This window comes from Dipodomys merriami, unplaced genomic scaffold, assembly GCF_024711535.1.
Source record: "Dipodomys merriami isolate MVZ:Mamm:240054 unplaced genomic scaffold, mDipMer1.0.p SCAF_1, whole genome shotgun sequence".
NCBI classification, from domain to species: domain Eukaryota; kingdom Metazoa; phylum Chordata; class Mammalia; order Rodentia; family Heteromyidae; genus Dipodomys; species Dipodomys merriami.
Window position 1 is genome coordinate 103,997,432 of NW_027202270.1, and position 25,508 is coordinate 104,022,939.

At 36.9% G+C, this 25,508-nt stretch overlaps 1 protein-coding gene across 3 annotated transcripts in view; it reads right to left on the minus strand.

The window, feature by feature from the left end:
- Slc25a21 (solute carrier family 25 member 21) overlaps positions 1-25,508 on the minus strand; it is a 549,817-nt gene that overhangs the window by 127,135 nt on the left and 397,174 nt on the right. The gene's annotated exons all lie outside the window — the stretch shown is intronic.

A 25,508-nucleotide genomic window follows, 5' to 3' on the forward strand; every position in this document is an offset into this window, starting at 1 on the left:
AAAATTCTTTTACATCTGAACCTATGTTAGACAATCCTCAAGAACTGCTCTGTGCTTATTTAAATAATTTTTATAGTTCAGTAGATTATAGATTATGGAGAATTTTTGTTCTGCAAAAAGATCATAACACCTTTGGGTCTAACTGTAAGTCCCCTGTTAGCAAAACCATGAAATAACAGAGATTTTAGAAATCTGGTTGAAGACTAAAGGTTTTCTAGCATGCACACATGTGCAGTCATGATTGTCCTATGTTTAAAAAAAATGAATGTTTCAATGGGAATGTTGGACTGTACAAAACTACATGTACAGTGGTATCACTATGCTGAAAATAAGAGGATATGTATAGTCCAAATCTTTATCACATCTTCCAACACACTTCAGCAATAAGAGGAACAATGGGATGTATCAATTTTCATTTAATAATATAGCTCAAAATTAAATGCAACATGAAATACCAACAGACTTGACCTTCCTTTTTAAAAAAATTATTTCAAAGTAAATAGCAAAAAGTTAGTGAACGTAATCAAAAGCTACAGGCTAATTTAATTGAACTGTAGTGTATTTGTAGAAGTATCTTCTCAGAATTAAATTTGAATCTCTAAGAGAGAAAATTATGCTCTAAGTTGCTAATTAGCTAATAAGTAAACATCTTTTTCAAACATAAGTACCCAAGTCAGGCAACACTTTTATAAATATATACTTTATTTCAAATTTAACTTAAAAACCATACCACCAAATCACCTTTCTCTGGGAAAGACTCTGCATTTTACAATAATATTCATTAGTTTACTTCTATCTAAACAAAAATGCCTTACCTGCTTTCAAAGAAATTTCTTTTGAAAATCTCAGTGAAAACTTTTAGGTTTTGGTAACTAGCATCTATGAAGAAAAGTCTGGCTTAATTATAGTTCTTAGCTCCACTGGCAGCCATTTTAAACAGAAAACTGGTTTTTTGTGTTGACAATCACATTTTAAACTGATTCTTTCCAGATGAAAAGATACTTTTTCAAACAATGTAATAAAAATGTAAACTCAGCTGTTTCGCAGACATAAAAGTGATTTATATCACATGTACTGTGCTCATGGAGTTTTTCTCCCTACACAATGCAAGTTTTATTTTAAGGAAAAGTTAATAATTAACAGCTAGGAAAATCCCACAATGCAAAGAAGCCAGCTATAGGGGATTAACCACCTCCCTTTGCTCTTCCACAAAAATCAGCCAATAAAACTGGTGAAAAAACCATGGGATATTTGGAAATTACAAAGTCAACATAAGAATGGCCATTGCCTCTGGTGAGGGTAGGGCATAGCATTCACTGAAAGGATGCTTCTGAGAGCTGAGATATTCTGTCTTGTTCAGAATAGTGCATATTTGGGGACACTGATGTCTACTTTTCAGGGATATATACTATAATTCAATAAAATGTTCTAAAGTAAAATGACATTTCATCTCTTTAATGATAGAATGAAAAGTATTGAGTGTAACTAGGTAAGTGCTCTTGTTCTTTCATAAATACTCTGAGATGAAGTTGGGCCATCAACTAGAACTAAATAACTAGGTTTAAAATTAAGCCAGTGGCTCATATGATGAGTCCTGTGCCAGTGATAAGGAGAGAGAAAATAGGGCAATATTTTATATTTTAGGATAGACAGATGTGAGAGAGGAAAGAATAAAGAAAAGCAGAAGAGTCTGTATCTGAGGTCTCATATTTGAAATCTCCACCAAAATATGATCCTTTTGAAGAGTTTTTTTTAAAACAGAGTCCTGTAAAAGTCATGTTTCTAGCAGTATTTTTTGAATCCTAATTCTACACATCCAGTTCCCAATTATTCCTGTTAATGGAAGGCAGACTGCAAAGATAATTGAAAACCCATAGTCAAGACTTGGAACAAACTCCTCCCTCATCAAAATGTTACTCCAAGTATTACATAAATAGAAAATTTGGTTTTCAATCAAGTTGCCAATTAATTGAAATGTTCAAAGTATAGACAACCATATGGCCGAAAAAAGACCCTATCCAGCTGATGATTTCTTTAAAAGTCTAGCAACAGACACATGAAGTAGGCATCTTTATGTAACAAAACCTAAGTTGTACGTTTAAACTGTGAATTTGGTCTCTAAAATTATACAGCTTAATACGTCAGCACAGAAACATTTACTAAGTTTCATTTTACAAATATAATATTTCCTGCCTCATTTAATAACTGAAAACAATTTATAGCATTAAATTTGGTATTGTGCTTTCTGAAAAGGTTCTCAGGGGCCCAGCACCATGAGTTACATCAAAAACAAATATTTTTATGATTATCAGAGTTCCTACCACATCTCATAGTCCACACTTGAAAAGCATTGCTCTCTAGTTGTCTCTTCCTAACACGCTTCTTGGGCTCTTAGTTGCTAATACCTGTCTTCCCCTAGAGCCCTAACCTTCAGAAATGGCATCCATACATTAATATTACTTTTTTTAAAAAATCTGTGTAAAATAAAACTGCAATCTTTAAGCATACATCTATGCACACATTTAGTTACAGTCGAAGAGTAAGGAAAAACACTGTGATCAGATCACTTACTATGTGGAAAATGAAGCAGAATTACCACATCATTTGACACCTCCCATTTATTAAGAGAAAATAGAGCTAGGATGTAGGTGGTATGGGATGGAGATACATATGCAGTTTCTTTCATTCCTGGCAAAGTCAGGAGCAAAATTCCACCTATTTTTAACAGAAAATACGGGAAACACTTAGGGTCACATTTCTCAGCTATTTTCTATCTTGTGCTTATTTGTAAGGATATTGTAATTCTTCACTGATCCACCCCTTCTCTCCTCAGAAATACCACAATATCCTTCCCTCTGCTCCAGCACTAATATTATGATGGTTTTCAACCTGTCATTCTATTTGCAAACCGGAGTGAACAAGAAGGACAAGCATAAGTATATGGTGAACTCAAAGTTAGCAAACCAAATGTTTTCAAGTTACAAATGTTTTCAAGTGTACATCCCCAGGGTCAAAGCCAAAACTCCAAAATCCACGTGCAGTTACCATAGAAATAACTATATACACAAACAAGGGAAAATAGCTGCAGTCAGTCTTTTTGTATTGACATATGCCCTTTATTCTCTTCTGGCTTTATCTTTCAAATGGCAAGTTTTAGCTTGGTTCTATGTATACAATGGAACTTCATCACTCACACACACCTTCAAGAGGCCAGAGTAAAGTACTCATTGTGGAGATCAGTAAAGAAATAGAAAAAAACTTGGCAAGAAGAAGCATATCAAAGAAGTTCATGAAACACATTCATTTTATTGGGTTGTGAAAAGAGTATAGATTTGAAAAGTGAATATAATATAACCACAAAGGAAAGTAAATAGTTAATGCAGATGAAGTTGTCAACCAGCAAGCATTAAAGCAAATGTGAAAAAAAAAAAGTTCTGTAGCCAAGGCTAGTATAGGGAAAACACCACACAGGCAATGTATAGTCAGGGGAAGTATAAAAGGGACTAGAAACAGATTAGAAGGTGTTTTCCTAACTAGTGATGTTCACTATTCTCTCTCCCCAAAGATGTTTTCATTCCCTCAAAAAAAGAAAGGAAATATTATGTCTTACTTTTAATAATGTATAAGTGAATCTGAGATGGATCTTTTTTAATGGACATTTGACAGCACTATGTAATATATTTGTTTCAGACTGAAATTTAGGATTGGAAAATATAATCATGTAATTAATCAAATTTTTAATTGTAGACATATTTGCTGCTGATATACATCATAATAAAAAGTCAAGAACTCAAATTTAAAGATTTGCTTGTTTTAATTAATTATTTTGTGTGTGTGTTTCTTTTAGGGCTTGAACTCAGGGCCTGAGCATTGTCCTCACACTTTTTCACTCAAAGTTATCACTCTATTACTTGAGCCATACCTCCACTTCTAGCTTTTTGGTGGTTAATTGGAGATAAGGGTCTCACAGACTTTCCTGCCCAGACTGGCTTCAAACTGCATTTCTCGGATCTCAGCCTTTTGGATAGCTAGGATTATAGGTGTGAGCCACCAGCACTTGACAGATTTACTTATTTTAATGACTCATTTTATATATGTATGTATATATATATATATACATACATATATAATGGACTAAAATAGTCATAAATTTTGTCTATTTCATGTATATAGATAAAACACTCAATATTTTATGTTTCAAGTTCAAATTTTACTTACAGAAGGAATGAATGGATTTTCTCCATTTTTATTTATTTATTATTATTTTTTTTTTCCAGGGCTGAGGACCGAACCCAGGGCCTTGCATGAACCAGGCAGGCGCCCTTCCACTGGGCTAAACCCCCAGCCCCGATTTTCTCCATTTTTAAAACCTATACTATGCCTTCATTTTTCAGGACCATCCTAGAGAAAAGTTTTTTTTACTATGACCTGGTGATTCAAGAAGAAATGAGGAAACCTCCAGGCATTCTTAGGTGACTATAGCTATTATAATAACCTTAAAGAGATAATTCAAAAATCTATTTAGAGGGCTGGGAAGGTGGCTCAGTGGTAGAGCGCTTGCCTTGCATGCATGAGGCTCTGGGTTCGATTCCTCAGCACCACATAAGCAAAAAGAAAAAAGCCAGAAGTGGCGGTGTGGCTCAAGTAGTAGAGCGCTAGCCTTGAGCTGAAGAGCTGAGGGACAGCGCCCATGACTGGACCCCCCCCCCCAAAAAAAATATCTATTTAGATGCTCTGTGGTGGTGGCTTTGGGAAAAACTAACTTTTTAAGAAACAAAATTAGAATATGATATTTAAAACCTGCTATAGCTTTAAAATAATTTTAATTTTGTTAATAAGCACTTAGGGATCGTAAAAGAGGTCCACTTACTCAATTCTAAATTCTAAGCAAATTACACCATTTTGAACGAAATGTTGCTCAGGGCAGTTTTTTTATCTACTATGTAATACTTGGACGAACTTCTGAAACCCAGTTTCTTCTGGTGAGATTGTCACATACCTGCCTGACAACTCTGCTGGCCTAACATATTCTAACAAAGGTGGTCCAGATGCCTTACAAAAAATGTAAAATAAAATGTCAATCATCTACACTTAGAGGTTTTTGTGTTTGGTGTTTAAAAAAGGGTGAATTCATAAAAGATTCCTTGTAACCCCTAAGGTGTTTAATCAGAAGATCCATGCGGAGGAAAAGTTTATTTCTAAAAACTGAGGTCGAGTGTGGATGTGAGCTGAGTGGTGTGGAGCTGACAAGCGGTGTAGCTGCAGTTTCCATGCACTAAAGGAGCAGTTTACCAGGCTGAAATTCCTGACACCAAGGTAGGAGAGGATCCAGAGCCAAATCCATAGAAAGACTCAGAACCATGTCAGTGCCATGAACTGTGCCTGAAAAGCAATGGGCAGTTTGTGAAGACTGGCTTCATGGAGAATTTTGAAGCATCTAACCCCTATAAGAAAAAGAATCATCTAAATGCCAAGGACTTGTTCCAAAACACCACAGCCACAGGAAGTATAAATAACCAGTAGTGTCAGAATGAGCGATGAGATTCCTCATTCCCTCTTCATCAGTTAACTTTCAAGAACAGCCAACCAGTTGATGCTTTGAGACTAAGATAAAAATTCCAATTTTGCCAAATTGACAAGCAATCTCTTGAAGTCAAAATACTATAACACTTCACAATGTGCAGGCAACCTTCATCATCTCAGATTTGATACTGAAGAAAGGAGTTAAGGCTAAATATAATCTATTAAGAAACAAAATACATGCTCCACTTAGATAGTAGACCATTTTATGTTTTTATATTTTACAAAGTAGACCGAATTTATCTTTAAACTGAATTAAACATTGTAATATAGTTTAGTTGAACAAACATTTGTGAATTCCACCTATGATTCAAGCCTTCTGCAGGGTCCCGCAGACACCAGCTGGCTGTGATAGAATCCTGACTTGAACAGTTTGTAATGACGTGCTCACTTGCTTTAGGTGAACACCTGGTATACAGTGCTTTGGACAAACTGATCATCTTTGACAAGGCTCTGACAGTTCCAGACTCTCCTTGGTCTTTTCACATGTAGACATATAGCACCTATCCACCAAGCCTTCCTACAGCCACAGGGCACGTAGTTGCAATTATGAAATGGAAAACTGAGGAATCAAATGTTCAAATATCGGTGTTATCAGGAGATTTTTTTTTTCAAGGGGAAAGAGCCAATGCAATTAGGTGCTGGACTCATCCAGGAAAACTGCTTTTCATTTTTAGCTCTACAGCCAGTCCTTAGTGACCTTTTATTATGTCTAATTTTTTTCTCCTATATAGTTTGCTTAAAAAAAATAGGATCAGGGTGGGGAAATATGACAAAGGGAGACTTAGTAATGGCTGATCAGAATATAGCTAGAATGTATAGGATGATCATAAAACCCTGCACATTTGGAAGAATGATGTTAGGAAAAGTAATATCAGTGATATTTATTTTTTCGGTCGTGGGGCTGGAACTCCGCCTGGGCGCTGTCCCTCAGCTCTTCATCTCAAGGCTAGCACTCTACCACTTGGCCACAGCCCCATGTCTGGCTTTTTCTGCTTATGTGGTGCTGAGGAATTGAACCCAGGGCCTCATGCATGCAAAGCAAGCACTCTACTACTGAGCCACCTTCCCAGCCTCTATCAGTGATAATTTTAACTAACATTAAAATTAAAAAGGCAAGTATTGTTAGACCTATTGGTCTAATAGCTTATTTTAAAATTAATAATAGAAGAGCCTATTATTACTGATGCTGTTGTTATTATTATTTGTCAGTTGTGAGACTTGAACTCAGGGCCTGGGCACTGTCCCTGAACTCTTTTGCTCAAGGCTAGTGCCATACCCTTTGGACCACAGTAATACTTGATTTTTTCCCCATTTTTTCATAGATATTTTTATTGTAAAAGGGGTTACATTTACATGAGTAATGAGTACATTTCCTATCAGGCATTGTTACCCCTCCTTTGTTTTTCCCCTACCATCCCTCCCCTCCCAACCTCCACAACTCCTTCCCCCACCCCCACCCCCTCAGCCCCCACCCCCTCAGCCAACCAAAATTGTAAAGTTCGTTTTCAACATAGTATCTTGTACATCTCACTGGTCATGGGGCTTGAACTCTGGGCTTGGGTTCTGTCTCTGCACTCCAGCTCAAGACAAGTGCTCTATCGCTTGATCCACTGAGCCACTTCTGGTTTTCTGGTAGTTAACTAGAGGTAAAAGTCTCTCTTCACAGACTTTCCTGCCCAGCCTGACTTTGAAACACAATCCTCAGATCTCAGCCTCCTGAGCAGTTTAGGATTATAAGTGTGAGCCACCAGCACCTGGCTACTTCTCGGTTTTGAATGTTTAAATGGAGATAAGAGTCTCACAAGATTTCATTGCCTGGGTTGGCTTTGAACCATATCCTCAGATCTCAAGTCTCCTGTCGATCTAGGATTACAGGCGCTGAAAAGCTTATTTTTAATACCCTTTAATTGTTTCCTTAAAGATAAAGCTGTCTTGTGTTGTTAATGTTTGGCTAAAGACAAAATAGGAAAAGATAGTCCTCAGTAGTTTAAAATCAGTTTTAGAATATTTAAAGCAAGTTCTGTTTCTTACCTCCAGCAATGACACAAAAGTAAACCACAAAAATGATAAAATAAAAGTGACAGAAAAAAGCAACAAAAAAATCAATGGACTCTTACTATGATAAGGTGTAGAAAATAGGAAAAAATTTACATGATGAGTAGTGGGGTTTAGATTTGCCATTATTATTATTACTACCATTACTATTGTTTTTATATGTTTTTATTGTAAAATACTATACAAAGGGGTTACATTTATATGAGCAAGGTAGTGAGTACATTTCCTGTTATTTTATCTAGAATGTTTGTGTGGCCTGGGAAAAATCACTGCAGCAAGTTTCTGAACAGTAGCACATCTCTTTCTTTTTTTCTGTCTCTCTTTTACAATTTGACATACTTCAAAACCCCTGTTATAAAATACAATTTTGGGAGCAAAGTAGAGGAGAGCAAGTAGTGGGACAAATTAAGAAACAAACATTAAGGAAATGAACACAAAAAGTTTTAATGTAGTAGATCTCAAACCTTACTTGAAAAGCCTCAATAGGATGAAAAGCTTTTCTCTATTCAGTAGTTTCACTTAATCCTTACTCCAAACATTTACCCCAATAAACATTAGATTATTTTTATGTTAGCTATAAAGCTGTCAGTCCTCAATAAACAGATATATTCCTGGTGTTTTTTTTTCCTTTGCTGTCAAAGAATTGTCTATATGCGTACTGGCTCTTAAATTCAAACAAATATCCAGGAAATGAAATGTAAAATAGAATCACACAGCAGAATTTAACAGGAGATTGTTGAAATTCTAAATAAATGATGGTTTAAATAGTCAGTGGTGATTTGAAGTTCAATATCATGCAAGGCAGTCAATGTGTTGTTAGCACCTTGGTGTCTACTTAATGGAATGCTGTAACTTCTCCTATTCAGGAAAACCAGACTCTTACTTTAGTGTGTCTCAATTAAATTTTATGTTTGATGTGTCCATTTGTCCTAGGAAGAGAAATAAGTTCAATAAAAGGGACACTTTGAAGATTTTTAAAAAAAATTTCCTATGGGGATCGTTTACTTCTGTCTGGAAAGTCCCCGGCATGGTTTTGGTTGTACCCCACTCTCCTCCCCTGTAATTGAGAATGGTAACACAAGAAGTGTGAAGAGACAGGAAAGTGTTAGAAATGCAAATGTACTTTCTGATGGTCTGAATCTCTATCAAATTTACTGTTGCTCTCAGAAAGATTTCTTCAAAAGATTAATAGAACTATGTAGCTGAAATAATTATTTTTGCTCACACAGTCATTTTATTGTGGAATTAAACATCAGAAGGCCAGAGATATGCCCATTGTCTAATGGAAGGCTGTGTATACACAGTCACCATGACATATTATTTGTTTCCTGGGTTTGAATTTTTGGGGAGAACTGGTAAGAAAAATGATCTGCTTTTAGGTGAAATAGGATTATGGACTGCTTATTTCATATATGAAAAGCTTTGTAAACCTTAGAAAATTGGTTCTCATACCAGAAAAAAATCAAGGAACTTTAATAATGTGATTGTCTCATATCACAAAAGAAACTCTTCATTTTAATTCTCCTTATGATACAATGAGAGAAAGAATGAAGGGGAAAAGACAGAATTAAAGAAGGAAAGAAGGAAAAAAAGGAAAAGAGAAAGGAGAAGGGGATGGTGGTAAAGGGAAAGTCTTTTATATTAGAGAGCCAAAATAAGAGATCAAAGTAAGATATAAAATACAGAAATGTGATGAACAAAGTGTTAGGGGAAAAGAAAGCTGAAGGAATTATATTGGAAAACTCAAAGTCCTAATGAATACTCTCTTTGTTCTATGTAATAAAAGTATGCTCTTCCTTGCCAAAGCTGAAAGAGAATGGATTTCCCCAAGGAATACCCCATCACTGGAGACAGCTGCCATCAAAAGCCATCATGTTCCGAGGAGGTGTAGCAAAAAGATTAAATATTTAAGACAGGTGATCGGGGAGGGGAGGGAGTTAAGACAGGAGTATAGGAAAGGCAAAATGTCAGCATCCTGAGAATGAGATCCATAAGCATGCAAGGAGGAAGTTGAGAGTGCCAGACTTAAACCCATGGTTTATATCTTGTGGCCCTGAGCAATTTGGGATTTAAGAATCAAGATGAGACATTCTGTTCACTATAATGCTGTTTCTCAGGTGTCAAACACATAAACAAAGTCCATGCCAAAATATATTAAATAGTATGCCATCATCCTGATGGAGCATTTGAAAAGTAAAAAGTGAAGGTCAGACTGTAAGATGTGTTTAGTACATGAATGGAGAGAAGAAGGGGGAGAGAATGAAGTAAGAAATAAAATTCAACGAATATCCTACAAAATTAAGAAAAGTAAGGAAGGGTGGTTTAGGAAGGACGGGTAAAAATGTTTGCAGGGGTAACATTGATCAAAACACATTGTTTCCTAAACTGCTTTGTTTTATGGCAACTCCATTGTACAATTACTTAATTAAAAAAGGGAAAAAAATTAAGAAGGAAGTGTTTAGGGTCTTAGCAAATGTCAGCAAGCAATTCATGGTCTCTCCTTTTTCTGTTTATTATTTAAAAATAGCAACTAGCTACTTAGTCCAAGAAGAACAATTTACATCAAAAATTATGTCTTTTAAAATAACATAGAGGTATGAATCTGAATTTAGATCACTTGAGTTTAAACTTCCGTAAAATATAAGGAATTGGATCAATTACATAAACATTTTGGCCTTGGTTGGCTTATCAATTAAATGGGAAGAATTATAGCTCCTGACCACTAAAGTTTTTCTGAGGCCTATAGAGATAATCTACATAAAACATCTAGTTTAGTGCTGGCATCTTGGTTATTAATATTGGTATTAGATTATTGTGAAATAGGAATTATTATTATTTTAGTTTCTCAGAAATAGTATCCAAACCTTTGTGATTTTTCTCACTAATATATAGGTATAATATCATTTGTGTAGCCATTCAAGCAATTAAATACAATATTGCACAGCTACTATTAAACAGGATAAAACATTGTCTCTGGTATTCAATATCCTATAAAATGATTAAGAAGTTGACTACTAACAATATATCATGGGAGATGCAAAATCAATGACTGAATAATTTATTTCCTTCCTTCCTCCCTCCCTCCCTCCCTCCCTTTTTTCCTTCCTTCCTTCCTTCCTTCCTTCCTTCCTTCCTTCCTTCCTTCCTTCCTTCCTTCCTTCCTTCCTTCCTTCCTTCCTTCCTTCCTTTTGTCCTGGGGTTTGAACTCAGGGCCTGGGCGCTTTTCTCTTTTGCCTCCACTTCCATCTTCTTTTTTTTGGGGGGGGGGTCCGGTCGTGGGGCCTGAACTCTGGGCCTGGGCGCTGTGCCTCAGCTCTTCAGCTCAAGGTTAACACTCTACCACTTGAGCCACAGCGCCACTTCTGGCTTTTTTTCCTGCTTATGTGGTGCTGAGGAATCGAACCCAGGGCCTCATGCATGCAAGGCAAGTGCTCTACCACTGAGCCACCTTCCCAGCCCCCATCTTATCTTTTTATTGAACATAATATTTGGGATTTATGCATACTGCTTTAGATCCTTTGACTTATTAAATCCCAGGCTGGAAGTGTTGTAAGCAGAACAGTAGCAAAGATAGGACTCATTTAAAACAATGCAAATCTATTGTTTAAACTTCACCTGTAGCCAGTCGCCGGAGGCTCACACCTGTAGTCCTACCTACTCAGTAGGCTGAGATCTGAAGATGGGGGTTCAAAATCAGCCTGGGCAGGAAAGTCCATGAGACTCTTATCTCCAATTAACAACCAGAAAACCAGAAGTGGCATTGTGGCTCAAGTGGTAAAGCACTAGCCTTGAGATGAAGAGCTGAGGGGCAGCACCCAGGCCCAGAGTTCAAGCCCCAGGACTGGCCAAAAACAAAAAACTTCACCTGGGTCCTGTCCAGCTCTTTCAGTTCCCCTAATGACACCACTACCATACCAGTATCACCTGCCAATGGCAAATCTTTCGAATTTAAAAATTATTTGCCCAAATCTTTCAGACACTTTTGTGGCATTAAAATAATTCTACCATCATCTGAGATTGTTACAAAGCTGTTGCTCTTTTGTGGAGAACATGTCATGTTAAGAATTTGGTCCTACCACTATAGCTAAGATATGGAACCAACCCAGATGCCCCTCAGTAGATGAATGGATCAAGAAAATGTGGTATATATACACAATGGAATTCTATGCCTCCATCAGAAAGAATGGCATTGCCCCATTTGTTAGGAAATGGAAAGGCTTGGAAAAAATTATATTAAGTGAAGTAAGCCAAGCCCTAAGAAACATAGGTCCCATGGTTTCCCTTATTTGCAATATCTAGTATATGTCTGAGTCAAGCAGAAAAGGTCAGATAAGGTGATGTTAGGGAAATGAACCCTAAGATATGTATTCAAATGTTTTTTTTCTTTCATGTGATTGTTTCTAACATATTTATAAGATAATCTCTTTGTTGCTTTGTATGTCCCTCCCCCACAGTATAACCCCTGCTTTCACTGTATTTGATGTGGGTATAATTTGTGGAGGGGAAGGGGAAAAACAAGTTGTTTAAATAGGGATACAGGTGGAACCATTGCAACAATAAGAAGTACAAGTTGTCATGTTGAAAATGAACTTTACAACTTTGGTGGGGGGGGTGGGGAGGATTGGGGGGGAGAGGATGGGAAGGGATGGGAAGGGGAAACAAAGGAGGAGGCTACAATGCTTGATAAGAAATGTAGTCATTATCTTGCCCATGTAATTGTAACCCCTCTGTACAGTATTTTCACAATAAAAAAATAAAAATTAAAAAAAAAAAACAAGAAAAAAGAAAAAGAAAAAAAAAAAGAATTTGGTCCTACCATATAAGATGATGCTAAGTGAAATGAACCCCAAGATAGGGACACAAGAGGTTTTATCTTTCTTGCTGTTGTTTTTTAATGTACTTATAATTTACTATTTTGTGTGTGTGTGTGTGTGTGTGTGTGTATGTTCTACCCCCATGGTATAACCCCTGTTTTCACTGTATTTGATTCCAGTGTCCTGCATCTTGTATATACATTTTGTATATACAGGTTGACCCATTGTCGCAATGAGATGTACAAGACACTATGTTGAAAAGGAACTTTACAACTTGGGGGGGAGGAGGGAGGAGTTGGGGAGGAGGGGGAGGAAGGGATGGCAGGGGAAAAACAATGGAGGGGGTAACAGTGCTTGATAGGAAATGTACTCATTGCATTACTCATGTAACTGTAACCCCTCTGTACAGTAATTTTACAATAAAAATATATTAATAAAAAATTAAAACAAGTTCAACAACAAAAAAATTGGTCTTAAAGCTACCAAGGGAGTGATGAATTTTCCTTGGTATGTGTTTTGATTTCACTCTATTTTCTGTATGAATGTGGGAGGGATGTATATGGATATGATGCTAGCAATCATCCAATTACATTTGGTAAACACAAATTGAGTGATGAAATACTCAAACAACTCTGTGATATACTATCTGAGGTCCAAAAATGATTCCATTAGAGGGCTACATATTTAAATAATCATGAACAGTTATAAGTAATTAGCTACAATGTAAGGTATTAAAAATAAAACTACCTGACCATTGCTGTATACATATTTATATACCTTGCATTAGTATGGAGTGCTAATAACACAGTAAAGTAGGCACTACTATTATTACCACATTGCATGTGACAAAAACAAAGTATAATGAGGTTTATTAATTTGCTCAAAGTCCCCAAAATTACAAGTGGAATTTTTAAAATACTTTTTTATTGTTTTTTTTTTACCTGATTTATGTAATTGTAAACCCTACATACGCTATCTTTATAATAACAATAGAAAATCTTTTTTGAAAAAAAAATTTATTTTATTTTATTTGTGAACATATTGTACAGAGGAGTTACAATTACATGGGCAGGATAATGCGTACATTTCTTACCAAGCATTGCAGCCTCCTCCTGTGTTTACCCTTCACATCCCTTCCCAGCCTCCCCCCTCCCCCCCAATCCCAATCCTTCTCCTACCCCCCCCTTATCCCTCCCCACCGACGTTGTAAAGCTCGTTTTGGACATGACAACTTGTACTTCTCATTGTTGCAACAGGTCCACCTGTATCCTTAAACAACTGGTTTTTCCCCATCTCCTCCACAAGTTATACTGACATCAAATATAGTGAAAGCAGGGGTTATACTGTGGGGGAGGGACATTCAAAGCATCAAAGAGATAATCTTATAAATGCGTTAGAAACACATGCATGAAAGAAAAAAACCTTAAAATACACATCTAAGGGTTCATTTTCCTGACATCACATTATCTGACCTTTTCCGCTTGACTCATACATATACTAGATATTACAAATAAGGGAAACCATGGGACCTATGTTTCTTTGGGCCTGGCTTACTTCACTTAATATAATTTTTTCCAAACCTTTCCATTTCCTAACAAATGGGGCAATGTCATTCTTTCTGATGGAGGCATAGAATTCTATTGTGTATATATACCACATTTTCTTGATCCATTCATCTACTGAGGGGCATCTGGGTTGGTTCCATATCTTAGCTATGGTAAATAATGCTGCAATAAACATTGTTGTGCTGGTAGCTTTAGTGTGGTCTTGTTTGTAAACATTTGGGTAAATCCCCAAAAGTGGGATTGCTGGGTCATAGGGGAGATCTATGTGAAGTCTTTTGAGGAACCTCCATACTGCTTTCCAAAGTGGTTGAACAAGTTTACATTCCCACCAACAATGAAGTAAGGTTCCTTTCTGTCCACATCCCCTCCAGCATCTGTTGTTGTTAGAGTTCTTGATTTTTGCTGTTCTAACTGGAGTGAGGTGATATCTCAATGTTGTTTTGATTTGCATTTCTTTTATGGCTAGGGATGTTGAACCTTTCTTCATGTGTCTATTGGCCATCCTTCTTTCTTCTTCAGAGAAGTTTCTCTTTAAGTCTTTCGCCCACTTATTTATTGGGCAGTTGTTTCTTTGAGGATTTGTTGTTGGGGGATTTAATTTTTTGAGTTCCAAGTATATTTTAGATATGAGACCCTTGTCCGTTGTATGGCTAGTAAAGATCTTCTCCCAATCGGTGGGCTTTCTATTGATCTTGCTAGCTATGTCATTTGCCCTGCAGAAGCTCTGCAACTTTATGCAATCCCATTTGTCCAACCTTTCTTTGATTTGTTGTGCTTCCGGGTCTCTATTCAGAAAATTTCGGCCTGAGCCAAGGAGACCTAGGGTTTCTCCTATTCCATCCTGTAATGTTTTCAGAGTGTCTGCTTTGAGTTCAAGGTCTTTGATCCATTTGGAGTTGATTCTGGTGCAGGGTGATATATAAGGATCTAGCTTTAGTTTTCTACATGTAGTTAACCAATTTTGCCAGCACCATTTACTGAAGAGGCTGTCTTTCTTCCATTCTATTGTTTTAGCTCCCTTATCGAAGATTAGATGGCTATAGGTCTGTAGGTTCATTTCTGGGTTTTCAATTCTATTCCATTGGTCCTGAGGTCTGTTCTTATGCCAGTACCAAGCTGTTTTGATTACTATGGCTTTATAGTAGAGTTTGAAATTTGGTATTGATATTCCTCCAGCAGTGTTCTTTCCATTGAGGAGCATTTTTGCTATTCGGGGTCTTTTATTGTTCCATATGAATTTTTGGATTGCCTCTTCTATTTCCTTGAAGAATGAGGTTGGAATTTTGATAGGTATTGCGTTGAATTTGTAGATAGCCTTGGGAAGTATTGCCATTTTCATGATGTTAATCTTTCCAATCCAGGAGCATGGGAGGTTTTGCCATTTTTTAAGTTCTGTGTTGATTTCCTTTTTTTTTTTTTTTTAATTTTATTTTATTTTATTTGAGAACATACTGTACAGAGGTGCTACAATTACATGGGCAGGATAATGCATACATTTCTTACCAAGCATTGCAGCCTCCTTCTTTGTTTACCCTTCACCTCCCTTTCCTGCCTCCCCCCTCCCCCCACCCAATTATACCCCCCCCCCACACCGACATTGTAAAGCTGGTTTTGACATGACATTTTGTACTTCTCATTGTTGCAACAGGTCCACCTGAATCCTTAAACGACTTGTTTGTCCCCATCTCCTCCACATGTTATACTGACATCAAATATAGTGAAAGCGGGGGTTACACTGTGGGGGAGGGACATACAAAGCAACAAAGAAATAATCTTATAAATGCGTTAGAAACACATGCATGAAAGAAATGAAAACATTAAAATACATATTTAAGGGTTCATTTTCCTAACATCACATTATCTGACCTTTTCCGCTTGACTCATACCTATACTACATATTGCAAATAAGGGAAACCATGGGACCTATGCTTCTTTGGGCCTGGCTTACTTCACTTAATATAATTTTTTCCAAACCTTTCCATTTCCTAACAAATGGGGAAATGTCATTCTTTCTGATGGAGGCATAGAATTCCATTGTGTATATATACCACATTTTCTTGATCCATTCATCTACTGAGGGGCATCTGGGTTGGTTCCATATCTTAGCTATGGTAAATAATGCTGCAATAAACATTGTTGTGCTGGTAGCTTTAGTGTGGTCTTGTTTGTAAACATTTGGGTAAATGCCCAAAAGTGGGATTGCTGGATCATAGGGGAGATCTATGTGAAGTCTTTTGAGGAACCTCCATACTGCTTTCCAAAGTGGTTGAACAAGTTTACATTCCCACCAACAATGAAGTAAGGTTCCTCTCTGTCCACATCCCCTCCAGCATCTGTTGTTGTTAGAGTTCTTGATTTTTGCTGTTCTAACTGGAGTGAGGTGATATCTCAATGTTGTTTTGATTTGCATTTCTTTTATGGCTAGGGATGTTGAACATCTCTTCATGTGTCTATTGGCCATCCTTCTTTCTTCTTCAGAGAAGCTTCTCTTTAAGTCTTTCGCCCACTTATTTATTGGGCAGTTGTTTCTTTGAGGATTTGTTGTTGGGTGGTTTAATTTTTTGAGTTCCAAGTATATTTTACATATGAGACCCTTGTCCGTTGTATGGCTAGTAAAGATCTTCTCCCAATCGGTGGGCTTTCTATTGATCTTGCTAGCTATGTCATTTGCCCTGCAGAAGCTCTGCAATCTTATGCAATCCCATTTGTCCAACCTTTCTTTGATTTGTTGTGCTTCCGGGTCTCTATTCAGAAAATTTCGGCCTGAGCCAAGGAGACCTAGGGTTTCTCCTATTCCATCCTGTAATGTTTTCAGAGTGTCTGCTTTGAGTTCAAGGTCTTTGATCCATTTGGAGTTGATTCTGGTGCAGGGTGATATATAAGGATCTAGCTTTAGTTTTCTACATGTAGTTAACCAATTTTGCCAGCACCATTTACTGAAGAGGCTGTCTTTCTTCCATTCTATTGTTTTAGCTCCCTTATCGAAGATTAGATGGCTATAGGTCTGTAGGTTCATTTCTGGGTTTTCAATTCTATTCTATTGGTCCTGAGGTCTGTTCTTATGCCAGTACCAAGCTGTTTTGATTACTATGGCTTTATAGTAGAGTTTGAAATTTGGTATTGATATTCCTCCAGCAGTGTTCTTTCCATTGAGAAGTGTTTTTGCTATTCGGGGTCTTTTATTGTTCCATATGAATTTTTGGATTGCCTCTTCTATTTCCTTGAAGAATGAGGGTGGAATTTTGATTGGTATTGCGTTGAATTTGTAGATAGCCTTGGGAAGTATTGCCATTTTCACGATGTTAATCTTGCCAATCCAGGAGCATGGGAGGTTTTGCCATTTTTTAAGTTCTGTGTTGATTTCCTTTTTCAAGATTTTAAAGTTTTCATCATAGAGGTCCTTCACTTCTTTAGTTAAGTTAATTCCTAGGTATTTTATTTTTTGTGGGGCTATTACAAATGGAGTTGCTTTCCTAATTTCAGCCACACTTTTCTCATTGTTGCCATACAGAAAAGCCATTGATTTTGGGGGGTTAATTTTATAACCTGCTACTTTGCCAAAGTTTTGAATCAGCTTGAGTAATTTGGGAGTGGAGTCTATGGGATTCTTTAAATACAAGATCATGTCATCTGCAAAGAGGGCAATAGAAAATCTTAATATGCTTGTAAGCTAGCATATATTTTATTTCATTTTACACATGAACCCAGGTATCAATGTGCTTTACTGTTAAAGGATTCTATTGAAATAGCTTTTCAATTTTGGTTCCTTTATCAATAGCCGCTAACTTCTGGAAATATTATTTGATTTTTGAATGTATATTGATTTGTGAACCAAAAAATTAAAGAATACAAGATGGTAATGATACACACATATGTTATTTACTCATTTTAGTTATTGATTCTTTTATAATTACACTATAGAAAGGCTTTATATACAGAAGTCAATAAACTAACATTTTTTTGAGAGTTTTAAGAACGTATTTCTGACTTTATTTCTGTTTTGTCATCACTGGGATGACAACTGCATGAGTGTTTCTGCTACCAGGCCTTTGTTTTCCATTGAGTTCTCTCTCACCAAAAAAGAAGAAATAACATAGTATTTAATAGCAGTAGAACAAAGCCACAGGTATGATGAATGGCATCTGCTGTAGGTGTAGGGACCACATTATTTCAACATACACTCCAATCATATGATCATTTTCACCTTCATCTGACTTTTCATCCAAAGGAGTCTTGATTAAATGCCTGACCTCATATTTCATAAGCTCTTCCTGATTATTCCTCAATGTTAGGGTTGAATCAGACAAATGATTGCTATGTCAAATAACTGAGCTAGTTATTCAGTGAGTCTCTTAACCCAAACTAGAATCTGGTAACTTTTCTTTGAATTTAATGGTTCTGTCTGTCCCAAGGATCACGTGCTTCTCTCTTGGTTTCATGGGATGATGATGTCAACTTCAACACATTTCAAAATATACTTGAGTGCAATTTAATTTGTTAGAAGGTTCTTTACTCGTTAAAAATTTAAACGTTTTCATTCTTTGAGTGCTCATCTAAGGCCCCTATTGATCATTCTGGAACTTCACTACACTCCCTACTACTGGAGTTTTCCTGTGAGTAGAAAATAAATCTTTTTGCAACCAGCCATATCTTCTCTTCCGTACCTACTCTGGATGTTATCTGGTCAATTAAGATGAGCTATGTGACCATGCTTTGAATCCACAAAGTGGATTATGTAAATCTGAGGTATTGTTTCTGTTATTAGCAGTAAGGAGGACTTTGAATGAATCCCAGCTCCAACAATTACCAGCTGGGGAATGTTGAACAATCCTTTAACATCTCTTCTAAGTTTCCTGTCCAGAAAAGTATAATTGTATTTTCCACCTTACTACCTGCTTGGGTTCTCATAAGTGCCAAATGCAATAATACACATGGACATGTTTTACAAGTAGTAAAAGGCCAAAATATGGTTTTAAACATGATCACTGTTAAAGTGTCTGAATCTCCTCTCCTTTCCTCCTGTTTCAAATCATCTCCATAACAGATCTGGATAACAACTATGGCTAAAGTCACACAACTTGCTAAAAAACATTGAAATCAATGATGAAGATAAATTAATTCCTTTAAACCTATCTGTCAAATCAGATCCAAATTACTTTCTACAATGGGAGACTCAAGCTCAGATAGAAAATGCTTTTATGACGATTTCTTTCTCATTTTCATCTAAAAATGTTTAGCTTTACAATCACTAGGGAGTACATTTTGGTTTTGGCATATTTCTTTCTGCAAGGTGACTAAACGTACAGCCCATCAGATATCTAGAATAAATTAAGATAAAGGCCTGCAAATATTTCCAAGGGACATCTCTCAGGCTCTGAATAAGATATCAGCTTTTCAGAAAGATGAGTACTTCCCCCAGACACATGGTCCTTCTTTTTATTTCCTGTCAACAGAACCATGTGTAGAGAGGGGCTGTGTTTGGTCTCTTAATCAGGCCTTGATGAAGGGCTGACATCATTGAAAATGTTTTCACTTACTCTGAGGCCACAGTAAAGTCCTTGCCAAAGCCAGTCAGTAAGTCAGAAAGCATTGCTAGTTCGAGGCTGGGGGTGTGACTGTCAGCTCATACGCTGTGGTGATGACAGCAGCAAGATCTAGGAGCTGACACCATTTTAAAGGTCACTCTGTGGGCAGAGCAAAGATCTCTGACTTTGAAAACGAAACAGAACTAGAGACATTGGAAGCATGTATGAGCCCTGGAAATTCAGCATCTGCTTTCTGATTGTGAAGATGATGACACACCACCCAGTGTCACTGAAGTCAATAACAAAAATCCAGCAAGGCTTAGTTGCCAAATAATGTGTCAATGGTTCAATGACCTACTTATTTTTAATGCTAAAATAATCCTTGCTTATTATTTGCTATTCTTTCTTCTTGCCTTTTCTCCTTCATTTGCAACCAAATCAATCCAATCATTAGCCTCATGATGTGAGTTTTAAATTATTAGTTTAATTGTATAGCTTCTGTAAAATAGATGACCCTTGACATTCTACATTCACAGGTTCCACATCCAGGGATTCAACTAAAATCATTAAGAAAAATTGCATCTCTGGGCTGAAAGCATGCCTCAGTGATAACTGCCTGTCTTAGCAAGGGTGAAGTGCTAAGTTCAAATTCCAGTGACACACACACACACACACACACACACACACACACACACACACACACACACACACAAACTTGTATCTGTGCAATGTGGATGCCACACCATGGTCACTAGGGCATTTATTTCATTCAGTTTGATTAAACTCATCTGGTGCTTTCTCCTTTCCTATCATTCCTAACTCCCTTATTGTTCAATATTGTTATTACCGCAAAACCACTTTGTACAATTAATATATGCTAAAAATGAATTACAGGGAGGCAAAACTGGCTACCTTGGGGAGTAAGTAGCAGTAGGAAAGGGAGGACTAATAGAATGGATGAATGAGGATAAATATGGTCCAAGTACTTTTTTATTGTTGTGTTTTGGTGCTGGTTCTAGGGCTTGAACTCAAGGCCTGGGCACTGAACCTGAGCTGCTTTGCTCAAGGCTAGTATACTACCACTTGAGCCCCAGTTTCACCTCCAGCTCTTTTGTGGTGAATTGCAGCAATCATCAGATCTTAGCCTCTAAGATTACAGACATGAGCCACCAGCACCTGGCTTTGGTCCAAGAACTTTACATTCATGAATGAAAATAGAACAATGAAACCTGTTGAAATTGCTTTAAGGGGGGAAAGGGGATGAGGGAGAGAGAAGGAGTGAATTAATTGGGGGTACATTGTATGTTTGAATGGAAATGTCCCAATGAACCTCCTCCTTACACAACTAACATATGCTAATTAATGATTTTTTTTAAAGAACACCGCATCTGTACTGAACATGTACAGATTTCTTTTTGTTATTCTTCCCTAAATGATACAATATAACTATTTACATTGCAATTATATTATATTAGATATTATAAGTAATCTAGGGATTATTTCAAACATTTGAAAGGATGTGCATGTGTTATGCACCTGAGAGAGTAGACCATCTAAAAACTTGTATATCCTCTTAGGGTACCCAGATAGATCTCCTGAGGATAACAACAGATAGCATCTTGTAACTAAAAAAAAATTTCTGAGTGTGAAATACCAAATCATAGATGAAACCATTTCCTGAAGAAACATCAACCATTCCAGAATGGTAATAGTATATCCATTCTTGAATTGAGCACCTCTTGTCATGCCTTCTAAAACAGGAGATTGGGAGGAAGAAAAAAAAATCTCAATCTATTTGGATGCAATATTCTGGTCCTAAAATTTGCCAGATACAGTCACTCTAGTTTAGTCTACAGGTTCTAATCCACTCTCTAACTTTTTCATTGTTTCTTTTCTCTTGAGGTATAGACGGAACTTGCTGTAACATCATTAAGAAAGAAGTCCAGGCAGGGCTGCAGTGTGGGAACGAGAAAAGTTGGGACCTGTACTTTGTTCATGGTTATGACATAAAAATAAGAATCTACTCTGGAAGCGCAACTGGATATGAACTGTTTGGTAAAATTAAAAGGAGGAGAGAGCAGGCAATTAGGTACCGACACAGAAGTCACAGAGTACCTCTGGCAACCACCAGAAACAGATTTCACTTGAATAAAACTGGCTTGCAAATCAAATGCGCTGCACACAACTGCTTTTTACTGCAGATTACTTCAGGGGGGTGGAGTACAGATTCTATTTCAGTGATGACTCAGCTGGATGTGAACTTCACTGGATCTCTAGTCAGGTAAGAGGTCACCTCTAGAATCGGGCAACTGTAATGCCAGAGATGAGTCACCATGCTCTAGCTTAATAATACCTGGTACATGTGTTGGTTTCTATTATTTGAGAGGAAAAAAAATCAGCAGAAACAACTACTAGGCCCTGTTGAAACTGGAACTTATTTAGAGGATAAGGACGTAGGTGGTTAATTGAAATGTCTACAATTCCTGGCTGTGGGAAGTTAGCTCTTTTCTGGTGTCTTCAACCTCAACACTTCCCTTCAATTCCATCTGAGAGTGAGGGATGCTTTCCAGTGACCATTTTACTCCGGGCATTTTCCATCATGGCAGGTCATTCTATTTTCTGAGGGTACATTAAAATCAGCCAGCCATGTTAGGTTAAGTAAACCACTTTTTAGGAAGTAGACCCACTAAGACACTTTGGCCTAAGGTCTTGGAGTGAGTCCATAGATAAAATGAAAATGTCCAAATCTTACCCAATTGTTGATTGGGAGGGCAGACATCCCACTTCCTTTGTCTGTGTCACAAGCCACTCACTCTCTGCCTTACTTAATGAAAACAAGAGGGAGTGATTATACCTCCTGGGGCTATGCCATTTATGCCGTCTGAAAGGCACTTAAATGAGTGGCACATTATCTCACACATCTGGAGTTTACCAAATTAGCCAATTATGCTGGAGCTCATAAAATGAGGCCTTAAATGTCATTTAACTAGAAAATATTATAATCACCAAGTGGTCTGAATGTAAGATGATACTTGGGACAGCATCAGCAGTTACAGAAAACAAATCGTGAAACTAAACACAGTTCAAATATTCCCTCCCTCCCCCATGCAACCACACATTTTCTACAGCAATCCTTTGTGAAGAATACCGTTTCTGAAGGCACTAGCAATCAACATGTTTCTCATTTGAAACGAAGTTTAATCTGACCTAGTTATTTCTTATTTGCCTTGAGCAAACCAATGCCCAAGAATTATTCTCATAAGAGAGCTAGAGAACATACAGAATGAGATCAGACAGACTGAAAGCTATGAACTTATGTAGTTGACTGCGAGGATTGAGGGTATGAGTGGCCAGAGGCTGCCACAAAATCTCCAAGGTTTAGTTGACTGAACATATACTAGCCTTCCATAGCTTTCATATTTCACTTAAGGAAGAGACAAAAGCTGCTTTAGATTGCTGTATGCTTTGAGGGATGAAATACCAAAGATGATAGACTATTTAAAAATTAGAGCTCAGTGGCCATTACTTCTATACTTGTTTTTTTTTAGTAATAAAATCTAGTCATTAGTGATAGGTGATATTCACTAATAAGTCCTTGGGCCAATTATTTAGTGTGATCACAGAAAATATAAACATAATGATGTTGTACTGCCATGAGATGAGTAACATGCTGAGGATGACATGAAAGGAAAATCCTAGCTTGGTACATGGTGCACTGAAGTAAATAGCTTAATATCTTTTTTTGCCCATGCTACAGAATATTTGAAGTTCTGTTTTCCTCCTTGTTTTAGGAAAAATTGACTACTAGAGTGCTTGAAATGGAGGTATAGGGGTGGGAAAACTGTCTGGGGTTTAAATAAAGATGTTTTAAAAGCTCTTCATTTGTCTATGAATAAAGATGTTTTAAAAGCCCCTCATTTGTCTATGAATTTGTCTATGCTTTTTTAAAAAAAAAAATCAGAAGACAGTGGGAATACAGGCCTCTAATACCAGGACTTATGTACATTTTGGGAAGCTGCAAGGGTCAGCAATGGATACATCTCATTCTGGGAAAACCACCTTTATGATCATGGTATCTCTCTTGCTAGGTAAGCATTCAGTTACTCTTCTTAAATGAATAACAAGTATAAAGGAGACTGAGAAAACTTTTATAAAATATTCAGAGGCAAAGGAAAGTGCTCATCATTCTTGAATTCATGATTAACAGTGAAACTAACCACCATTTTCCTAGTGACCAGACTTAATATCTTTAGAATCTCCTAGCCAATGAGGCTATCTTTATTTCTTTTGGGCTCATTTTATCATGTAGATAGACCTATTGATTAAGTTATTTCTGTCAAATCAGTAGAAGATGATGAATTATGATGACAAATAGAAGTCCTTTCAACAGTGACAGTAACATGTTGCTTTCCCAGATTGATTTTCTGTGAGTTCGCCCATCTGCATTACATTAGAGTATGGCTTGCTGGTAAAATCCAAGTATGAGGATTTCATGTAGTGGAAATCACTATGAAGAATTTGGAAGGCTCTTCTAAATCTCAAATTAATCTCACCTCTACAAAACCAGAGTAAAAGAACTATGTCATAAATAAAGATACACGCTTCAGGCTGTGTGCCGGTAGCTCATTGCTGTAAGTCTAGCTACTCAGGAGGCTTGGATCTGAGGATCAAGGTTTGAAGCCAGCCCAGGCAGAAGAGTATTATTTGTGAGACTCTTTTTTCTGATTTTCCACTGATTTGCCATAGTGGAGCTCTGGTTCAAAGTGGTAGAACGCTAGCTTTGAGTAAAAAGATCTCAGGGACAGCCCAGGCCCTGTGTTCACACTCCATAACCACCACCACCACCACCAACAGAAAATCATGAAATAAAGATGCAATCTTAGTTTTTAAGAAGATCAAGAATCTTAGAGGCAAAAATAAAGGGGTTTAGACCATGTGATTGAATAATTGCTCTTGGGGACAAGTGAATCTTACAGTTGGGAAATGAGAGATTGGTGAAGGAGTACATTAACAGATTTTAGTGTTTTTAACAAGATAGGCCCAGTTTTCAAAATCTTCCATTTGGAAGGGATAAGAAAAACTAGAAGAGGCTAATTATGAAGATGAGTGCAATCCCATTTACAGGCCTCTATGTACTAAAGCAAGAAAAGCCTTCCTTAAGAATATATATTCTAAAAATGAAATAAGAAAATCAAAGGAATCTGTTTTACTAAGAAAAAAGTCAACATAGCATATACTGAAAAGTTTTCCTTTTCTAGTTGCCTTTAACTGAAGGCATCTAGAAGGCTCTTTCTCTGCATCAGAATTAAGAGGTAACATTTTCTTTTGTATTTTTAGAAATGTTTCTATTTCTATGACTAGGGCTCTATGACTATGGCCTCTGGCTAACAGCATCTTCAGATTCAGAAAAAAATGTTCATTTTTCTAGAAGCAATTATATATACAGTAACGAGAAAAGCCTAATGTTACTATGCAAGAACCACATATACTATATGCTTGTATTTTACATCGAGGCAGAAACACACATGAAATGAAAAGGCTGGCTAAGGAATCACAAAATCCAATTCAAATATATCTGTTTACAGAACTTGACAGTGCTGACATGAGTTTTATTGGAAAGCAACATGTTATTGACTAGATAATATACTATGACAAAGTATAATAACACACTCTGACTTCTCTAAGCTTATATTATATATATGAAAGGAACATGAGTTAATAAGTACGAATATTTACCCCAGTTATAAATATAAATATGTGGCACTTAGGTATCACATCCTCAAAGAAGTTAGATTATAGAATGAGCTAGTATCCTACTTTGATTCTAGACTACTATAATGTCACTGTGGTGATTTGCTTTCCATGTGTTTAGTATATATGGACTATCTGCTCAGTGCCTAAAATAAGCATTAGTAATACAGAGTGGAATGAGACATAATCTTTAGGGACATAAACTTTACATTCTT